The following is a 21,220-nucleotide window of genomic DNA, read 5'->3' as shown; positions in this document are numbered from 1 at the left end:
TCTACTTGATGCCTTTCTCCATTTTTGCTTTATGTCCCTGGAGACATCCCTCTGCAGAATGTATCACCAAAGATCCCTTGCATTTTAGCTTCAGATTCAATTTGGCTAATGTAGAGTGTATGGCAGAAGTTTGGAGGATGAAGAAAAAAGATTTGGGGTATTTATTCCCTACCACCTCACTCCCCACCTGGGTACATTTGGGGCAGTAACTGTGTCCTTTTACATCTATGGCTCGTATTAGGGCTCTTTTTCCAAAGCTCTGCTGACAGGTCCCAAGTGGTACTGTGAGCACTTCACCACTCCTTGTTCTCTATGCCTGCACACATGCCTGCAAAAAACTCCCTTCATTTAATCCTTTGAGTGTACCACCTACTTTGCATCAGGAGTGACTGGTTCAGCCTGAATCTAACCAGGCCTCTAATTGGACACCAAGGCTAGAAAAACAACACCTCGAGATAACAATCAGACAAATCCAGAATTTGGGATTGTTTGCAAGACAACTGGTCTGGAGTCTTCAAAGGTCAGTATCATTAAAAAAAATGAGTAGGAACTCTAGCCAGTTTGGCCCAGTTGATAGAGTGTCGACATGTGGACTGAAAGGTCTGGGTTCGATTCTGGTCAAGGGCAACATGCCTGGGTTGTGGGCTTGATCCCCAGTAGGGGGCGTGCAGGAGGCAGTTAGTCAATGATTTTCTCTCATCACTGGTGTTTCTCTCTCTCTCTCCCTCTCCCTTCCTTTCTGAAATCATTAAAAATATATTTAAAAAATAAGTGAGTAGGAAAACTCTTCTAGCTTAAAATAAGTAAAGAGCCATAGCTACCAGATGCAATGGGTGAATTTGGTTTGACAAACTCTGCTGATGTCTACCCACAGGCTATCTCCTACCTTATTTCCAGCTAAGAGAAGCCTGGTTTTCAGGTATCGGGTATCCAATGTGCTTCAGGGGAGTCCTCGGAACCTTGTCCCTGGCCAATCTTTGGTTGAAACGGGCACATGACACAATCAGGCCAAGGAGGTGGGAGTGGGGGGAATCTTCTGTAAGCCTTCCAGACGTTTCTTTGCTCTTCAAAAAAGATGCATTTGAGAAATAGACCCTGCCTGTCTCTAGATACTATTGTGTGAGGGTGTGATGCAGTGTTAACCTGCTGGTAACCCCCTCTCCCAAAACAAAAAGCCCTTGTTTGCAGTGTTTACCTATTTCCATTTCTGTGCTGCAAATTCTCTCATGATAGCTGACTTTAAGCGACCAATAGCTGGACAATTGGCTGCCGAATTTAGCAACTGGCTCTTGGGAGCCCATGGGAGCCGATCCCGGCCCCACGGCTCATTGCTTAGAGTGACTCTGCCCATCTTGTGAAAGGAGTTGGCAACATAGTAGGGATGGCAGAGAAGAAAGACGAGCGACTAGGTCCTTAAGGAGACCTGGAGTCCCAGAATCAACCAAGCCTAGAATCTCCCCGTCTCTGGACTTCTGGTGACATAAGCGAAAAAACGTACTTATTGTTTAAAGCGGATGAGTTGGTGTCTGTGTGCAATGAATCTGGGCTTGATCTAGCTGGTACAGATGTCCATGGGGTCCCATCTAGTGGAGGAGGGAAGCACAGCAGGGGCAAACCTGTGCACTGGGTAATGGAAACACTGGTGATCAGGAGGAGGGGGCGGGGTGGTTCGTGGAGGGGTACCATCCGGTGGAAAGAGGACTCTGGCCAGTTGCTGGGAGGAACAGGATGGTGGCTGGGGGCCAGCCATGCTGTCAATGCCCTTGCCAAGGAGGCTGAAGTTCAGGGCAATGCCCCAGGGAGAGCAGGCGCCAGAGCATGGGTCAGGAAGCCAGGCAAAAGCCAGGCCTGGGAAGGGCTGCCTGCTCTGTGCTGCCCAGCACAGTGCCTCAGGGCAGAGAGAAAGGGCCTGGGAGGAGAGAGCTCAGAGAATGGCCGCAGTGTGATTCTAGAGTTCCAGACACCACTCATCGGCGGGGCAGGGACATGTCCAGCAAGGCAGTCACCATTCGCTCAGAGGCTGACCAGCTGAGATGGAGAGTTGAGAGTATAAGTAACTACCACAGATCAGGCTGAGAAATGCAGAAGGAACCAGAATCTTCTCCAAAGCTGCCTCAGCACATTTTCTTGGTGACATTAGAGAAATATTGCTTACATTTTTACTAGATCTTGAAAAGGGGCTCCCTCCCCCACTTCACCCCAAATTGTCACAATCTCTGGGGTCCTGAAATCTACCACTGAGGCTGACGTTTGGCCTTCTAAGGAGTGACACATCCCCTGTGTGGGGAATGTGTTTGCCTGTCTATGGCAGGTGCAGTTTCATTCCTGTTATGAAATGCCCTCACTTACAGTGTGATGTCGCCTGTTGTTCATTTACCTCTTTCCTTTATTGTCTTTCCCATCCCTCTAATAACCTAACCACAGGCCCCTTCATGTTACCTCAGTCCCATTCATTGAATGACTATCTAGCAAGGACTTTTATAATGGAATTGTATGTAGGAAGCAGGCTCAGAAAGAATGAAAGCTGATGTGTCAACAACATTCTCTAGGGATTTTCAGAACATTAGTTTTTTTCTCTGATTTAGCTGGTGTCAACTGATGGTCTTTGGCACCAATTCAATGCCAATAGGAATCTCCCACTTGGGGTGTGGTGAAGAGGAATGTGAAGAGGAAAACTCTATGCAGTGCAAAGAGCTCCAGGGTAACACAGGGCTGCTATGGCAGAGGCCAGGACCAGGTCCCTCTTCAGCTGGGCAGCCACGCTCAGCACAGGTCCGCTCTGGCAAGTGGTCTTCAGTGTCTCAGCTCTTGCACTCTTCAGCCTTTGGTGGGAAATGCATTCCCAGAACTCAGAGTGGAAGAGGCTTATGTAGACAGAAATCCCTGCCCCTGGTCCCTGATTGGTCTTTCCTCAGGCAAATGAGGATACTGAATTCCCACAGTTTGATGGTCCAAAGGCACTGTCCTGATTGGTCAGAATAGAGCCGTTCTGATTGGTCAGAACTGCACAGCACAGATTGGATGGGGAAAGCCTCAGACCTATTGGTTGAGAAGGATTTCAGGAAATCTTTATAAGGTCTGGCCCAGTTGGCAGAAATACAGTGCAGGCAGGCAGTTTAGTGGTGCAGAGGTGCTCAGTTTAGCGGCGCACGGGGCATCCAGGAAGTGCAGTTTGCCTGAGAGGTCCCTGTGCAAAAATGGCTGATAGGGTCTTTTTTAAAAAATATTTTTAGTTCAGTTAGCCACCAGGAGCCCTTCTTAACAGCTCTCTCTCTCTCTCTCTCTCTCTCTCTCTCTCTCTCTCTCTCTCTCCTCTTCTTTTCCCTCCTCCTTTCTCCTCCTCCTCCTCCTCCTCCTCCTCCTCCTCCTCCTCCTCCTCCTCTTCCTCAGGCTTCACACTGGGAGGCCAAAGGGCAGAAAATGGCTCTTTTTGCATTGTGTTACTGTTGTGGTAAGTCATGGTTAGTAATTTCAATTTTATTCACTGGGGTAAGTTCTGTGACAATATCATTATCCGGGAGCAATTAAGAATAGGCTCAGGCAGGAGAGAAAAATCTTTAAGAGTGAAGTGTTCCTAAATTCAGGCTCCTTTCCTACCTGTCCAGTAAAGTCTGGCTCCTCCCAATTAAGAGAGATGCTTCAAAGAATGAATAAATGGAATATTTTTCTGAAATGCAAACCCATTATAAGCAAAGTCAACTGCAATTATAAAAAGGGGAAATATTTGCAACTCATTTAGTAGATAAGGGTTAATTTTCTTTATATGCAAAAACTCCTACAATAAAAAAAGAGCAACAGCCATACCTAAAAATAGGAAGTCCATAGAAAAGTGAATACAGTACAAACATGTATTTTTAAAAAAAATATAGTTTTACTGATTTCAGAGAGGAAAGGAGAGGGAGATAGAAACATCAATGATAAAAGAGAATTATTGATCAACTGCCTCCAGCAACCCAGGCATGTGCCCTGACCAGGAATCGAACTGTGACTTCCTGGTTCATAGGTCGACACTCAACCACTGAGCCACTGTGGCCCAGCCAAATGTTTCTTAAACATATAAAAGATAGCTTACTTCATAATAAGAGAAATAGAAATTAAATTTACACAGACACCATATATTAGATTGGCAATGATAAAAGAAATGAACATGCTCTGTTGGTAAGAATGTGATTGGTGGGAAAATAAATTGGTATAATCTTATGGAAAGTTATTTGGAAATATCCTTCAAAATTATGAATATCTATATCCTCTGATGAGTCAAAGCCAATTCTAGGAGTTTATCTACAGATTTATTGTCACATATAGGTAATGACAAGTTTACATTGCACATTGTTTGTAATAGCAAAAAATTGGAAACAATACAAATATCTTATCAATAAGGGATTAGTTAAATAATTTTTGGTATATCCAAATAATGGAATATAATGCAGCCCTAAAAAATGAGGATATTTTTTATATACATACATTGAGAGGTCTCCAACATATTTTGTTAACTGAAAAAAATTAACATGCAAAAAATGGGGTAACAAAAGGGTAGAGAAAGAATACTTATACCAGATATGTACATGTATTTACTTATATATACATAAGTCCAGAATGATATACAAGAAATTAATAACAATCAGTCCCTTGGTGGAGAGGAATTGGGTGCCTAGGGCATAGAGTGGGAGAGAGAATTTTTCTTTTTTTACTTTGTATCCCTTTTATTCATTTTGGGAATGTATACACAATTCAAATAAGTAAATCAATTTTTTAATAAGAGGAGTACTCTGACACAGATTAAATCTGAAATGACCTAAATTTACCCAATTGGTAGTATATTTTCAATTTTTCCTTTCATCCTCCTTTATTATTGACTTTAGTGGCTGGCACTTAGTAGGTGGGCCATGAGTGTGAATTTACTCTTCCTTGCCAGATATAGTTTGTCCTTCTGCAAAGTGGTAAGGGGTGAGAGGAGATTTCCTCGTTAGGTGTTTTGGGGCTGTGTACTTACAGGACCTGTAAAACAGGGTTGTGATGTACACAAAGAAACTACTTCTCAATTTTAAGATTTCTGTTACCCAGAGCGGCCCATGGCTGGCACTGCCACCTCACACTCAGAGGAAGACTAAAAGAAGGCTTGGCCTTTCACCCTTTCAAAGGCTCCGGTTGGTCATGGATGCTCACTGGTCTATCCTATATAATAAAAGGGTAATATGCAAATTGACCCTAACGGTGGAATGACCGGGAGTGACTGGTCGCTATGATGCGCACTGACCACCAGGGGGCAGACACTCAACCCAGCAGCTGCCCCCTGGTGGTCAGTGCGCTTCCACAGGGGAGCACCACTCGGACAGAAGCTGGCTCATGGGTGGCCAGCACAGTGGTGGTGGCAGGAGTCTCTCCTGCTTCTGCGGCAGCGCGGGGGAATGTCAGACTAACAGCTTAGGCCAACTCCCTAAGGGGCCTAAGCTGTTAGTCAGACATCCCCCGGGGGCTCCCGGACTGCGAAAGGGCAAATTTTCATGCACTGGGTCTCTAGTTCAGAGGTTCTCAACCTGTGGGTCACGACCCCTTTGGGGGTCGAATGACCCTTTCACAGGGGTCGCCTAAGACCATTGGAAAATACATATATAATTACAAATTGTTTTTGTGATTAATCACTGTGCTTTAATTATGTTCAATTTGTAACAATGAAAACACATCCTGCATATCAGATATTTACATTACGATTCATAACAGTAGTAAAATTACAGTTATGAAGTAGCAACGAAAATAATTTTATGGTTGGGGGTCACCACAACATGAGGAACTGTATTAAAAGGTTGTGGCATTAGGAAGGTTGAGAACCACTGCTCTAGTTAATTTATAATGGCCCAGGTTTGAGTTTCCAGAAGGAGCTGCCTGCACAGTATTGCGCTGCTTCAGGTAGGATATTGGTTGAGAGATGCATTTGGGTCATTTTATTGGCTTTTCTGCTTCTACCCACTTGCTAGAGGCTATGTAATATAGTGAAAAGATTCTGGGCTTGATTCTGAGACCCCACTTTGTATCACTTGCTGTGTAATCTCATGTAATTAACTTAATTCTCTATGCCTCAGTTTTCTCATCTGTACAATAGGGCCTCAACTCCTGTTCTATCAACATTTTAGAGTAGTTATTGAGGCTCAAAGAAATGATGTGCTTGCAAGGACTTTGCGAAAAGAAAATATTTGAATTAAAAGGAGTTAGCAAACACAATAATGAAATCCTTGTGCATACATTTCTCTGTGCTAAGGGCCAACCTCACTGGGGCTTGGGAAATGAAACTGGTTGAGAGAAAATAGGCGAAGTGGGATATTTTTGTTCATAGTGAAAGAAGATAGAGCTAGGTTTAATTAACAAGTATATTTTGATTGCCTAGGTGTATTTGTTCCTGGTATTTTACATGTTATCTAATTAAGTACTCTAAATAACCCTAAGCAGGTAAATATTATTATGTCAGTTTTACAGATGAGTGACTAAGTAACAGGACCAATGTTGCACACTTAGGAAGTGGCAGGCCAAGACCTGAAAATCAAGTCTGTTTAACCACCAAGGCAAGTGAAGCCATCAGCTGACTCAGGCAAGAAAGAAGTGATCACCCGGGAAGTTATACCCAAGTGGACTAGCTTATAAGACATATAGACATTCATCCAGGGGCTCACAATAACCCTTTAATTTGCCAATTCATCCATCTAATCCACAAACATTTTCTGGGTACGTCCCACATAACAGGAATTGTGCTAGATTTGTAATAAAACCATGAATAAAATACAGTTCCTGAAGGGTTTAAGAAACACCAGTGTAGCAGAGTAGCTTGTCACACGTCCCTTATCCTCAGTTCAATTCCGTTAGGAAAATTGTTCTTATTGGTTGGCCAACATTAAAGTTTTAAACATTATTGTTCTGTAAAAATGACCCCACTTATGCTGCTTCCTGCCAGGGAATGGCATAAGTCCATAATAACTGAAGATCATATAATCCAATGATTTCGTTTCAGAGGCAACTGCACAATGGTTTTGAAATGGCAATAATTGCCTATTGCTCTCGGGATTACCTTATTGTCTGGTAGTGGTTATAAAGACAGTGGGGTTTTAAGAGGCCATTCAGTAAGAGTGACAGAAGGAACTACTTTATATTTTTCTCTGAATGACTCTCAAAGTGAGAATCTAATTCTGAGCCCATAAAGGTCTGAAAGAACTTCTGTGATAACTTCAGAGTCCTTACAGCTGGAAGGAGACTGAGTTATGGAACAATACAGAAAACTAAAGGTGTGGCTCATACATCAGCAGAGTATTGTTTCCTTTCAGAGGTCCTGATTGAAATGGAGGTGAGCTGGATGAGACCCACAATTAAAATAGCCACTGAAATGATGTAGACATTAGCTAGTGTCAGGGTCACTCAGGAGGTTGCATTCAATGTGTCAGGCTGTTGGATTGAGGGTCTCATTTCCTTGCTGGCTATTGGCTGGAGGCCTCCCTCAGGCCCTGCAGCAGCTCACAATGTGGCAGTTGCTCTCACTCAGAATGAGTGGGCAAGTGCAAGAATGAATGTGCCCAAGATGGAAGCCACAGTCCTTTTGGTAACATGCTCTCATCACCACTGCCTAATTCTACTCTCTAGAGGCAAGTCACTAAATCTAGCCCACATTCAAGCATTTAGGATTATACAAGGGTGCGAATACCAGGAGGTGGACTCATTGGCAACCACCTTAGGAACTGCCTATTACATTTAGGGCAGCCTCTCTAATGAGATGACATCTGAACAGAAACCCAAAGGAAGTGAGGGAACGAGCATGGCTATTCAAGAGAAAAGCATTTTAGGCAGAGGAAATAGCTAGTGCAAAGCCTGAGGGAGGATGCTCTGGCTGGGTAGCTCAGTTGGTTAGAGTGTCGTACCAATATGCTAAGGTTGTGGGTTTGATCCCCGGTCAGGGCACATACAGAGTCAACCAATGAATGAATAAATAAGTGGAATAACAAATTGATGTCTCTCTAAAAAGAAGGCTAAGGGAGGAATGGTACAAGATGAAACCAGAGAGGTTTAGCACTGGATTAGATAATGTAGTTTTATGTGGGTCATTGTGAGGAATTTGGATTTTATTTATTTATTTATTTTTATTGATTTTAGAGAGGAAGGGAGAGAGAGATAGAAATATCAATGATGAAAGAGAATCATTGATTGGCTGCCTCCTGCATGTCCCCTACTGGGGATCGAGCCCACAACCAGGGCATGTGCCCTTGAACCTGGGACCCTTCAGTCTGCAGGCCCACACCCTATCCACTGAGCCAAACCGGTTAGAGCTGGATTTTATTTTGAGATGAGAAGGCTTTGGAAAGTTTTGGGCAGAAGAGTGACATGACTTAACATGTTTTGTGAGAGGCCTACTCTGTTCTGAATTTAGAGTTTGTAATGAGCACCTGCAGTGCTCATTAGAAAATAGATTTGTGAGGTTCCCTCTGGAGTCTCAGGGTTTGGCATCTTGTGGTCTTCATTTTTAGTGAAGATCACCCATGAGACTCACTAAAAACGAATGAGTCTAATATTTGAAAAACAATGTCCTCCCCAATGCACTTTATCTTACATTTAGTCAGGTCACTATTTGACCTAAGATATTAGAAATATGCTCTGTTTGTGTAACTCAAATGAGTATTTTTTGGGGGGGGGAGGGGGGTTTGTCATTTTCCCGGAGGCATTCCTGTATTTCCCATTAGCCTCTTTATTTCCTGAAGTTTTTAAGAAAATCTGGGCAAAGAAATTCTACAATCCCAAAGAATCACAGTAAACACATCTCCCTTCCTTGATGGCTCCTAGGAACTTCAAAAATTTTGAAATTCTCAGAATCCACATGTTAGCTTCCCGAGGCCTCCGAAAATGGAGACAAAATTCATGCAGGTTCAGGAAGAATTCAATATTTCATGGATCACTGAGCTTCTCCATCAAGTTAGACCTAGTGGGAGGCTGGAGGTCGCTGGGCCCTTTATCACCAGCTCAAAGGCTCCACTGTTCAGCAGTATCTGGAGATTGTTCTTTTTTGTCCTGAGACTTTGGCCCTAGAAGCAGGTATGTTTCAGAAAGAACAGTGTAGTGTAAAGGAACAGCAACAATTTAAACTTAGGGTTCTTCCTGTTGAGTACCACACAGAAGCTGGGCCTCTCAGGATTGAGGTTTTGGGAAGAGGGTTTTCTGAATTGTTGGTCTTTTTCTCCTCAACCACCCATTCTTTTCTTACAGCCCCCTTCTAAGGCCTGCGGACTTCTGTCCATGTCCCCTTTCTCTGGAATCTTCACCCTTTATCATAAGGGAAATTTTTACCCCCTTGGTCCTTTCTCATACCTTGTAAGCTCTGAACCTTGAGGCTAGTGGAGGTTCTTGCTGCTTAGGCATTTTGGCTCCAGAAGTGAATGGGATGAGGTGAGATCGAATCCTGTTAGTGAAGGCTCCAATTCCAATCTTCCCTTTAGTGGGAGTTTCTTCCCTAGTTTACTTAAGAAGCAGGAGACGATTGGCAACATTTTTCTTAGAGGTAGGCCAACATAGCTAACAGAGGTATACAGAAATTATATGCCAGTTACTTCTATGTGTATTTATGTGTCCCAGGCAACTTAAGCTGTGAAAGAGATTAAAACCATCATGAAAATGGTACTTGTAAGTCTACTTGTGGATGCACGTTTAAATATAAGTTCCCTAAAATGACTGAAATGGTCAAGGCAATGGTGTAAACAGACAAAAAAATAAACATGTAGATACATAGAACACAGAAAATCCCAGCAAAATCTTGTAAACCCAGGAGCTCCTGGGTCAACATTTATAGTTGCCCACCAAAGTAAAATCAAATCTGTATAAAAGTTGAGGGAGATAAAGGTTAGAATGGGTTTCTGGCAAGCTTGCACATGTTCTGTGATGACAAAATGCCAAGTCTATAAGAAGACAGACAGAAATTGGACTTCCCCAAGGATGTCTCCACAGGAAAAGAAAGCTGCCGGCTGAGCAGAACACTGACTTCCGCACCTTCTCTTTGAGAACCTGTGGCCCTAGCATGCAGGCAGTGAACAGTAACATCAGGCGTGGCGAACGGGTGTGCATCATTCATCAGAGTGGGTGCATATTTAGATTGGAATTCCGTATCACCTGTAATTTATGTCACCTGTCTTCAATTTGGGGGCAATTTCCTTTTCCCATAATGCTTGTGGTTCTCCCATTGGAAGAATCTCCAGAAAGACAAGTGATCTTTGAGATCAATCTTATTAGTAGTATATGATGTTACAGCTGATGGTGTGAGTGGGTATTTTGCAGTTTTTTTTTTTTTGTTTTTTTTTTTGTCTGAGAAGGCTGTTTAATGAGATCTAGGGACACGGCATAGCCCTGTACAAAAACACCAAATTCCATCAGGGAGAAAAGACAGGAAAACAGGAAAGTAGACTCGCAGTGAGAGGGGGTGGCTTTTCAGTTGGCTGGGGGAGGGGGTGGAATGTTTCCAGGGCCGTCGGAGGGCAGTGGGGGTCTCATCATTGGGGGCATGGGAGCCGGGGGGTGGACCCCGGGATTGGAGGGATGAACTCCAGGAGGCTGGGGGTGAACCCCAGGAGCTGGAGGATGAACCCCTGGAGGAGGGGGGTGTACCCCAGGTGGCTGGGGGTGCATCCCCGGGGCTGGGGGGTGTAGCCCTGGGGCCTGGGGGTGGACTGAAGAAGCTTGTGGGTGTACGCCTGGGGCCTGGGGGTGGACTCCAGCAGATGGGGGAGGGTGAACACCTGGGGCTGGAGGATGGACTCCTGGGGCTGGAGGGTGAACCCCGGGAGCAGGAGGATGAACCCCAGATGTTGGTGGGTGGACCACCGGTGCTGGGGGATGGACCCCAGGAGCTGGAGGGTGGACCCCAGATGTTGGTGGGTGGACCACTGGTGCTGGAGGGTGGACTCCAGGAGCTGGGGGGGGGGGGCAGTTGGGGAGGACCTGGGGGCCCTGCAGGTGTAGGCCCACTGGGTGGCATGGGGGGGGCTGGAGGCTTTTCCATCTTAAAGTGGAACTGAAGAAAGAACTGCTTGGTTTCCCGGTTCCAGTGAGTCCAAAACTTGCCCTCGGCCTTGTCAATCTCTCTGCTTGGCACCTTGAAGGCGATGGTCTCGTAGGGCTCAGCAGCCATCAGCAGGTACTGCCAGCGCCTGTCTGGGGGCTCGATCCTCTGCTCGTAGGCAGACATGAAGCGGTGGCGTGGCATGATCCCGTCAGCGATCTCCGGATAGTCGATCTGGAAGAGGAGGCTCTGCTGGCCCATCTCTGTGTCCCTCTGCTTGGTCACTTAATAGCCCGGGTGGCCGATCTTCACAAACTTCTTCACTTCCACCTTGCCCTTCTCTGGTGCTGGCTGGGCGGGGGCCTCCTTAGCCTCCTTGGCTGCTCGCTGGGCCAAGTTGGTCTGGTGCTTTTTCCCTTGGGTGTGTGCGAGGTAGCTCCCCTCATTGTTGTGGAGTGTCAGGCACAGCTTGCATTCATACGAGCCCAGGTGGTTCTTCATGAAATAAGGGTCCTTGTTGATGTCGATGGTCTCCAGGGCCAGCTGCCGGAGGAGGCGCTCCCGCCGGTCCCTGTTGCTCTCGGAAGAGGAGGCCACGCCCCCACTCCCGGTCTTGCCCCCAGGGCGATGTTGGAAGTCCATGGTGAAGGCCTTGGGGCTTTACTCGACTGGAGGGATACCTGCACCCGAGGCCGCGATCCCGTCGCCTTTCCACCCGCCACGGCCACCCAGTATTTTTTTGATAGCTTGCAATATTAACTGAACTTTCCCTTTGTACATTTCTACCAAGTGCCTCTTTGACCCAAAATGCAAATCTATGCAAAACAATATGCAAGTTAACATCATTCAGTTTCTTTAAAAGAACAGATTAAATAGAACAGGCACACTGGTTCTGCCGTTGGAAAAGATTTAAAGTCTGGGCTGATTTCTTTGCCTGGTAATCACTCAATGTGTTTTTATCAAACGGGGTAAAGTTAGTTTCTTTTAATAATATGTGGTTAAAAAAACATACAAAATTCTAACCTTCCCTTTTTTTTGGTGACTGGATATGTCAAATGTTCCCCAAATATACTTCTTTCTCTTAAAAGATACAGCAATGACACTAAGCAGACTTTAATTGTTGAATAATTAATACTAGCAGGTGGATCCAGCAATTTCAGTTTGGAATCTCTGCTCCGAATAATCTTGAACTGCCTTGCCCTGTCCTCCTCCCACTGCATCTGCCATCTTGCCTGAGAACCACCCCCGACACTTGTAAATAGCACAGTGGACAGCAATTTAATTTGCCTTTGAGGGCAGCTCTTAACTGCAAAGGGAGAAGACATTCTCAGATAAGCATATGTGTACAAACACACACATTTGTTTTCTTCAAACCTCATTCCCAAAGCTCTTTATTACCTGCTCAGTTCAAAGCACCTTCTTTAATATTCTACATTCTCGTTTAGCACCTGCTTGTTAATTTCATCTGATTCTCAGCTAGTCTTTTAGCAAGTGAAGGCAACCCACTCAAGTGATATAAAAGGACTTTTCCTTTTTTTTCCCCCTGCTTCTGATCCTTTTTCTAACACTAATCACATACCTACCATATGCTCTCCAAGACACTGGTTCCCATTCGTTTGTTAACTTGTCTTGTGTATCACCCAAGGTCAAGTTTCTTTTGTTTGGTTACAGACAATACCACCGGAGAGGAATGGGGTGATAGGGAATGAATATCTGAAAGCAATACTTCCTGATTCCCAGGGAAGTGCCCCTTCACTTGTGCACATGACAGTGGGAGGGAGGGCCCACCAAAGCATCATTAGTCATCCTGCTTTTCTTAGGTTGGCGGGCCTTCTTTTCCTACTAACTTACATCCCTGATTGAAGGGCTACCTGACATTGTCTTAATTATGTTTCTATTAAGGTTTCTTCTTTTCTAGATCATCCTAACAGCTTTAGATTTTTTTTTACGTTACTAAGAAAAGATCTGTTTTTGCTCTCCTGATAAGTAGCTTGGGCAATGCATCTAATTTCTCTAACTCTCAATTTTCTCCTCTGTTAAAAAAGAGAATTAGATTAAATCAATTCTAATGTTCCTTTCAGCACCGATGTTTTCTGAGTCAAGAGGTAAAACGGCCCAGGAGAGAGGTCTGGGCTGCTTCAGAGCTTGTCTGCACTCAGCTGTACAGTAAGAAAAATGCCGCTCACAGCACCTCCCACTTGTTGAGCACCTCATATGCTGCACACTCTATTAGATCTTTACACACACAGTGTCCCATTTAATTCCCCAAGCCACTCCAGGGGGTAGGCATTATTATTATGGCTAAACCTGTTTTATAGATGAAGGCACTAAGACACAGAAAGGTTAGGCAGTTCTTTTAAGATCATAGGGTGACTGGCGTAGCTGGAGTGTGGAAACCAAGCCCCACATCTTTAACCAGTCCACCTTCTACTTCACCGGCTGGTTAACATTGCCTGCCAATCTCTAAAAGCCAATTCACAGGCTTCCATCTTGGAGTCAGAAGGTCTGGGATCCCATTTTGTCTCTGTTGTTTATTAGGTCATCAGCCCAATTGTGTAACCTCTTTGAGCTTCAGTTTTCTCATCCTATCTAATAAAGAGAGAATATGCTAATTGGCTGCCACACCCTCACAAGATGGCGGCACCCACAGCCACAAGCTGGTGGTGCCCAGTCCCCTCAGCCCTGCCTCATCCAGCTGGAGTCCCCCAGTCCCCTCAGCCCCCCAGGGGAAGGCAGTTGGAGGTGATTAGGCCGGCAGGGGAGGGCAGTTGGGGATAATCATGCTGGCAGGGGAGCAGTTAGGCATCAATCAGGCTGTCAGGGGAGCAGTTAGGGGGCTATCAGGCTGGCATGCAGAGTGGTTAGAGGCAATCAGGCAGGCAGGCAAATGGTTAAGAGCCAGCAGTCCCGGATTGTGAGAGGGATGTCCGACTTCCGGTTTAGGTCTGATCCCTAAACCGGAAGTTGGGCATCCCCTGAGGGGTCCCAGATTGGAGAGGGTACAGGCTGGACTGAGGGGAACCCCCCGCCCCCCGCCGTGCATGAATTTTGTGCACCGGGCCTCTAGTTTGTAAATAAAGAAAATAACACCTATCTCACAGTACTGTGTTAAAAACGAAAAGATGTAAGACGTGTGTCAGCAGTTGCCTGATTCTCTACCCTGCTTCTCTCTACAGTGGCCATCACTTAACCACTACCTGCAGGCTTGGCCCCAGCCCAGGTTTCAGAACCAATTCTTCCTCTGTGGGAAGGGCATAAAGACTTCTAGTTCAATGCTGAGAGGGATTCCACATCGACCATGGTTCCTGCTGGTCCTGATGGCTCAGTTGTGGCAAGTGGGCCTCTACCCTAAACGCAGGGTGGTAGAGTTGTTAAATGGGCCCTGGGATAGTATTGTGTTTTAATCATAGCTCTGCCCTTCCTAATGAGCTTGGGTAAGTTACCTCACCCTTCTGTGACTCAGTTTTCTCATCTATAAAATGGGGAGAATATTAGTAGCTATTTCAGAGGGTTATTGTACAGATTTAAATTTAAAAATATAAAGTACGTATAACAGTACCTGGCAGATAGTGTCTGTTATTGTTATAGACCTTAAGCGATTTATACTTTTCATTATTATACATAAATGACATCAATTATATACTTATATTATTACTAACACCAATTAGGTCCCTGCTTGGTTGCCTCAGGTCTTCCCAGGTAACTTACCCATTCTCTCTGGGGCTGCAGCCATCATTGCTATCATGCCCTGGGGTGGAATTCTTGCCACTGAACCCTTCCCTGATCTGGGGCCTTGCAATCTGCGGAGGAAATCCGTGATGTTGGCTACCCTCCACATCTCTGAATATTGCTTGCTCTGGTTTCTCCACAACGGTGCCCTGGTGGTATATGTGGTTCCTTGGTGCTGCAGGCCACTTGCCTAGACCAGTTGTTGTCATTGCATGTTCCCTGGAGCCTGTTTTCTGCCCCCTGCTGTCCTTTTCCCCATAACTAGGTCCTGAGCCACACAGTGTGTGTGCTCAGAAGTTACCATGTCAGCTTGACACAACCTTATAAAATAACTTTGTAAAGCATCGTGCACATAAAATGGGTTTGAATCTCAGTACACAACGCAGGAGGTAAGAGAGATTATATCCTGCTTTTTTGTTAACAGCTTTTTTGAGATAACAGCTTTTTTGAGATATAATTCACAGACCATATAATTCACCATTTAAAGCATAACACTTAATGTTTTTTTGTACATTCACAGAGTTGTGCAACCATCGCAAATCAATTTTTGAACATCTTCATCATACATGCCCCCAGCCAAACAAGACCAAACCAGACCAAACCAAACCAAATCAAACCAGACCAAACCAAACTCTGCTTCCTTTAGTTATCCCTTATTTCCCCAGCAACCACGAATCTACTATATGTCTGCAGACTTGCTTATTATGGATATTTCTTATAACTGGAATCATACAATATGACAATATGTGGCCTTTTGTGACTTCTCCATTTAGCATAATGTTTTAAAGGTTCATCCATGGTGTAGCCTGTATCAATACTTCATTCCTTCTTATCACCAAATAATATTCACAATTCTCTACTTTTAACTCAATAGTTAATTTTAACTCTGTGCCCCCATTCCAAGGAACTAGTGAGAAATTCACCTTGTCACTCTTGAGGCTTCCCATTGGAGGCTGTGCCAAAATCCCAGGTTCTCAGCATAGCTGAGATATCTCAGAGGCCCAGGAAGGCATTAGTCATCTGTCCACACAGGTTCCTGCTGAGATGCCACGTGCCTCCCCTCTGCCACCTCTATGCTGCCTTTGTTGTGGGTGGGGAAGTCTGGGCCAATGTTTTGCCTCTTGCTGCACTGATGGCCAGTCTCTCTGAGGTCCTGCTGTGTCCTGGTGAGTAAGTCCAGTCACCGGGAACCCTAGACTTTGACTCCTTCCCCAAGCCAGAGACACTTTCATTTTAGACTGGGGGTATTTCTCCCCAGATTTAAAGGATCCTCCTTAATGCCCCGAGGCTTTTGAAAACAAAGCTCAGGAATTCCAACCTCAGTACTTTCCCTGAGGCAGGGGAGCACAGAATGGGAATCTCCCAGGGGAAAACCAAAAGGGGAAACACAGTTGACTTAAAAAAAGTAATCTGTGTCAGAGTTCCTTCTCCTGGTCCAAATCTCTCTGCCCAGAGAGGCATAGAGAGCGTTGGAGATCTTATCCACTAGGCCTTCCTTATTCCCCAATCCAGTCCCTGCTGGCTTTCCCGGGCCACCTGCCACTGCTCCCCGACAGCTTTTAACTCCCACAAGCCACTGAGAGGACTTGCCAGGCCAAAACCTGGGCTCTGCGGCTTGACTTTTTACTTTAATGAAACTCTCTTTTTTGGTGAAATAAAAATGATCTTATCTATGCTAATAGAAATGTAGGATTTGCATTTCTGTTTTATATTTCTATTATACATTTTTCTACAGCGTTTTTATTACAGAGTTCTGTTATGTATTTCTGTTGTGGCAGAATGCACGGGAGAACGATCAGCCAGCTCTCTGAGGGAGGAAAGTTTAACCTTTATTTCGCAGATCTGCTAGTCCAGGGGAATTCCGGATCCAAATCCTGAACTGAACTTGTGGGGAGACTCTGGCTTCCATATCTCCTCCTGTGGCGGGCCCCTGAGGGTCCCTGCAGCTCCGCCCAAGTCAGTCAGAGTGGGGAAGGAAGACTACAGTTTTAACCAGATACTGAACTAGGTTGCAAGCCCTCCTCCCCACCCCCCATTTTCCTTTTCATTTCTACTATACATCTCTATGAAAACTATCAAGTGGGCCAGGTTTTGGTTTCAGGATTCCTTGACACTTAAAAATTATTGAAAATCCTAAAGAGCTTTTGTTTATTTGAGTTCTACCTATAAATAAGAACCATATTAGAAATCAAAACAGACATTTAAAAATGTTTATTATTAATTTGTTTGAAAAGAATAAATCCATTACTGATAACATAGGTAACATTTTAATTAAAATATATTTATTTTCCAAAAGAAAAAAAATTAGTGAGTAGTATGTCTTTATTTTTTTTCCAATTTTTTAAATGTCTGAAAATAGAAGACAGCTGGACTCATATCGGTTTTACATTCAATCTGCTATATGTTTTTGTTGTTGAAGAACATGAAGAAAAGGGAGCAGTATTTTAATAGCCATTTTGGATCATTGTAGATGCTACCCAAACTTTAGCAAGAGGCAGTTTCTTAAAGGTTATTTGGCAACAAATATTGCCAGATATTTTCTTTGAAGTGACAGCCTCACTTTGTTTATTTTCAAAAAAGTGTCAGCCAAATACCTAAATTGGAATAAGTTGTTTTTTCAAGTAAAAATTAGGTTTCATGAACAAAGCGGTTAGTTCATCTTGCAACCCAAATAATAACAATCATTTTTCTTGGAGACAACCCTGCTACTTCAATACAGAGCAGGAGTGTTTTGTTTTGTTTTTTAATCTTCACCCAAGGATATGTTTATTGATTTTAGAGAGTGAGGAAGAGAGAGAGAGAGAGAAAGAAAACCGATTTGTTGTCCTCCATATGTGCCCTGATGGGGGATCAAACCAGCAACCTAGGTGTGTGCCCTGACCAGGAATCAAACCCGCAACCATTCTGGTGTACAGGACGATGCTCCACCCAGCTGAGCCATCCGGCTGGGGCAGAAGCAGAGTGTTTTGTGTGTCCAGTCTCTCACACAGACCATTACAAAGAATTTCACTGAAGTGTTGAGATTTAATGAAATTAACAATTTTTAATGGGTATTCTTTTTTTTTTAATATATTTTATCGATTTTTTACAGAGAGGAAGGGAGAGAGATAGAGAGTTAGAAACATCGATGAGAGAGAAACATCGATCAGCTGCCTCCTGCACATCTCCCACTGGGGATGTGCCTGCAATCCAGGTACATGCCCTTGACTGGAATCATACCCGGGACCCTTCAGTCCACAGGCCGACGCTCTATCCACTGAGCCAAACCGGTTTCGGCTTAATGGGCATTCTTAAGTAAAACTTTTTTCCTTCTCTAGGAAACAGGCCTCTGTGATCCATCTTCAGCATAGTCAACTTTTAATGGAAACAGTTACTGAATTTCCCCAGGGCAAGCAGAATGTAGGGAGGAGGGAAGAGGCTATAAGAACAAAGAACTGTGTATGTGAAAACCCTCTATGTACCCTCCTCCACTAGACAGGGGGAGGTGGAGACAACTAGAAAAGACCTCAGCCCTTTTTTTAAAAAATGGCCCAATAGGAGGCAATAAGACCTAGGCGAAGTATGAGGAAACTATTAACCCCATAGTACTCAGCCAGTGAGGAACCAGAAGAGGGGATCTCATACCTTAGGGCAGTGGTTCTCAACCTTCCTAATGCCGTGACCCTTTAATACAGTTCCTCATGTTGTGGTGAACCCCAATTTCATTGTTACAAATTGAACATAATTAAAGCATAGTGATTAATCACAAAACAATATGTAATTATATATGTGTTTTCCGATGTTCTTGGGCGATTCCTGTGAAAGGGTCGTTCGACCCCCAAAGGGGTCACGACCCACAGGTTGAGAACCGCTGCCTTAGGGATAAATAGCCTATGATTGCTACTCCATGTATGCCTGCACAACCAGATGGACATCTGCTCTTGCAAGAACATATTAAAAGTCTCGTTTTCACCATATTTCTGTCTCTGAGTCCATTATTTGAATTTGGACAGATGAGCATTTCTCACTTTTCCCTCCCTCCCTCCCTCCCTCCCTCCCTCCCTTCCTTCCTTCCTTCCTTCCTTCCTTCCTTCCTTCCTTCCTTCCTTCCTTCCTTAATTCATTCTTTCTTTCCTGTGTGGTGGATTAGAGTGTGATGACTATTAGGTCATAGTTTGGTTCCACTGGTTGCCTTGTACTAAGGTGCTGACCCAGTATTACTTTTGCACCATCAATTTAAGTGCCCACATAGTGGAAAAGACTAATCAATTTTTTGTTGTTGTTGTTAATCCTCACCTAAGGATATTTTTTCCCCATTGATTTTTTAGAGAGAATGGAAGGGAGAGGTAGAGACACACTGAGAGAAACACTGATGGGAGAAAGACACATCAATCGGTTGCCTCCTGCAAGTGCCCCGATCGGTGCGGGGGATTGAGCCTGCAACCGAAGTACATGCCCTTGATTGGAATAAAACGAGAGCCTTCAGATGGAAGGCTGATGCTCTAACCACTGAGTGGCAAGTCATTTTTTTTTTTTTTAAAGACACATTTATTCAGCGTCATGATCAGACTATTACATTTAGCAATCAACAGCATGGGTCCAAAATGAAAAATCTACATTAAAACTCTTGGTTGGAATGCTTTACACTTTCCACAGAACCGAAACTAAAATAATCTGTTATACAATTAGTCACAAATACAGTCCTCGAGTTTTTCCCCCATTCACATGAGTATTGTCTAACACATGTCTTCTTTGTAGCAGCTAGGCCCTGCCACCACTGTGCTTGGCTGAGTTCACAAATCTGTGGTAACCTGTAGCTTCCCTGTCACTTCTCTGGCTCTCCTCTCCTGCTAAGCTTTGCTTCCTGGCAGTAATTAAAGCCTTCTGCCACTGCCCTAGCTACTGCTGCTGCTGGACCCGCCATAGCCACCTTGGTTTCCTGGTTTGGCAAAGCATTGACCTCCACCACCATAAGGGCCAGAGCTTCTGCCTCCAGAGTTTCCTCCCCTCATAGGCCCCAAAACCTGAAGATTGGTTGTTGTAATTGCCAAAATCATTGTAGCTTCCACCACCTCCAAAATTGCTTCCATCATTACCAAATGCATTATAGCCATCCCCACTGCCACCATATCCACCGCCACCACGGCTGCCACCAAAGCCACCTCGACCACTGAAGTTTCCTCCACGACCGAAGTTGTCGTTTCCACCAAAACCACCTCCACGACCACCTCCGAAGTTTCCAGAACCACTTCGACCTCTTTGGCTGGACGAAGCACTAGCCATCTCTTGCTTAGATAGAGCTTCTTACTTCACAGTTGTGGCCATTCACAGTATGGTATTTCTGAATGACAATCTTGTCTACAGAGTCATGGTTGTCAAAGGTTACAAAAGCAAAGCCTCTCTTTTTGCCACTGCCTCGGTCAGTCATGATTTCAATCACTTCTATTTTCCCATACTGTTCAAAATAATCTCTTAGGTGATGTTCTTCAGTGTCTTCTTTAATACCGCCCACAAAAATCTTCTTCACAGTTAGGTGGGCACCAGGTCTTTGAGAATCTTCTCTGGAGACAGCCCTCTTTGGTTCCACCACTCTTCCGTCCACCTTGTGTGGCCTCGCATTCATGGCTGCATCCACCTCCTCCACGGTGGCATAGGTGACGAACCCAAAGCCTCTGGAGCGCTTGGTGCTTGGGTCTCTCAGCACCACACAGTCCGTGAGCGTTCCCCATTGCTCAAAATGGCTCCTCAGACTCTCATCGGTTGTTTCTAAGCTCAGACCTCCGATGAAGAGCTTCCACAGCTGCTCCAGCTCCTTGGGAGACTCAGACTTAGACATGATGACTGCAACAGGGGAATTCCAACGATGCTTACTCCGAGGTGTTCACCAGCAGAAAGGAGTTGTCGGGGTCCAACTCCAGCAGGTCCAGGGGTTCCCAAAGGTGTGGATGGAGTCAGCGAAGAAGGAATGACACGGAGGCAGCATTCAGTTGATCAGCAGCCTAGCCAGGTTCTCCAGCCAGGTTCGGTTTTTCTTGTCCTGTTACATCTGTATTTATACCAGTTGATTTTAATCCTATCCATTCTATTTCAAAGGTTAGGGCCTTTGTTATCTCCATTCCAAGGTCACTACTCTATTGTTCTGTTAAGCTACAAGGAAGTAACTGAAGGAGATTATCCCAAGTGATTGTTCGTAGTTAAAGTGATTAATTACCCTCCTGGCACTTAGTTAAGGGGTTTTATTCCCTTCCTTAGTCCTGTTAATCCCTAACTCCAGGGAAAAATCCCCACCTGGGGAAACAACCTTTCTCGGAGAGGTGACCTTGGTTAAAACACATAGCACTAAGAAGGGGAGCAAACATATTAAAAACAGTATGCCATATATGCCAGGTCCCTAGAAACATGCTGTGCAGATGTTTCTTCCCTGCAGCGACTGTGTCAAGCAGCAAGGATGGACTGGCTTCCAGCAAGGAATGATCTAAGGAGCGTATCTCTATC

At 44.6% G+C, this 21,220-nt stretch overlaps 2 pseudogenes; both read right to left on the bottom strand.

Annotated features, from left to right (window-relative positions):
• Nucleotides 1–10,320: 10,320 nt before the first annotated feature.
• Nucleotides 10,321–11,739, bottom strand: LOC132227890 (splicing factor 3A subunit 2-like; annotated as a pseudogene).
• Nucleotides 11,740–19,440: 7,701 nt separating this feature from the next.
• On the bottom strand, nucleotides 19,441–20,621 carry LOC132227889 (heterogeneous nuclear ribonucleoprotein A1-like; annotated as a pseudogene).
• Nucleotides 20,622–21,220: the final 599 nt, after the last annotated feature.

Source organism: Myotis daubentonii, chromosome 2 (assembly GCF_963259705.1).
Source record: "Myotis daubentonii chromosome 2, mMyoDau2.1, whole genome shotgun sequence".
Taxonomy (NCBI): Eukaryota; Metazoa; Chordata; class Mammalia; order Chiroptera; family Vespertilionidae; genus Myotis; species Myotis daubentonii.
Note: the sequence above shows the minus strand (reverse complement) of the source record. Positions and strands in the feature narration are given on the sequence as shown.